We start from the raw sequence: 996 nt of genomic DNA on the forward strand, positions 1-996 counted from the left end.
GTGAGAAGGATCAGGAAACAGTATTGGTTCCCCAGGTGTCTGGGGCCCCAAGACTAGGAATGGCACAGGGTCCAAGCTAGAGTATAGAATGCCAGGCGGGGGGGCAGGGGGGTGGGGGGTGGGGTGGAAGGGTGAATGAGGCTTAGGGAGTCCCGGTGCGGAGCGCTGCGCTATAGACTTACCCCAAGAGGCCTGAGGATAGTAGTGAAACAACATTTCTAGATTGATATTTTGTTTGCAAGATAAGCACCGCAGACTATTCCAGAAGATCTGAACCTATGAGATGACAATCTGCTTAAAAGCTTAAATATATTTATTCTTAAGGTCGTTTGAGGACCTGTTCCTCAGGGGTCACATGGGCTTGGGAGGAGCCCCTGGCTCCTTTCTTTTACCAGTTCTGCCTATGTGAAGTAAGTCAAAGGTCCTGCTCAACCAGGCTGGCTTCGCTTGGAAGCACGGAGGAAATGTTTCCTCTGTGTTGACCCTCCTCTTTGTAGACTGAACACTGGTTCAAGTCCATCTCGTGGGGTCTCCTCAGCCTCCTTGATCAAGAGGACAGGTGACCCACCACAATTACAGGACCTTAAGAGGAAAAATAAATTGGTTCATCTATGCCAACTGTATGGCCTTAAATACCCAAAAGGAAAGTAGAACCAAAGATTAAAGGGGCCAATATAATTTTTTAAAAGTCCATATGTATAGCTAAAGGCCACATAACAAGCAACAATGCCAGATAGGAGATACCTTCTTTTGAATTGTTGGCCAGGGTGGCCCAAGGGACTCCCAGATAGTAACCCAGCATAGAACTGGGAAAATGAACAGCAGACCCCAATCTTATCTAAAGGAATATTGACAACTGATTGCTACTAGATGAGGAACAGCTGACCTTCCTAAAACAAAGACCTCTAGATAGGCTGACTAGATTCACCAGATGAACAAGTGGTAGGGAACAGCTGGGGGTGCCGACAACACAGCAGACAGTAGCAGGGATAACAG

The 996-nt window shown here is 47.3% G+C and overlaps 1 protein-coding gene and 1 pseudogene across 7 annotated transcripts in view; one reads left to right on the forward strand and one right to left on the reverse strand.

Annotated features, from left to right (window-relative positions):
• Ddx11 (DEAD/H-box helicase 11) overlaps nt 1-996 on the reverse strand; it is a 47,908-nt gene that overhangs the window by 27,636 nt on the left and 19,276 nt on the right. The window lies entirely within an intron of this gene.
• The window catches only part of LOC103735440, a 9,786-nt pseudogene that overhangs the window by 7,479 nt on the left and 1,311 nt on the right, over nt 1-996 (forward strand).

The sequence above is a fragment of the Nannospalax galili genome, unplaced genomic scaffold (assembly GCF_000622305.1).
Source record: "Nannospalax galili isolate Female #2095 unplaced genomic scaffold, S.galili_v1.0 scaffold155, whole genome shotgun sequence".
Lineage (NCBI taxonomy): Eukaryota > Metazoa > Chordata > Mammalia > Rodentia > Spalacidae > Nannospalax > Nannospalax galili.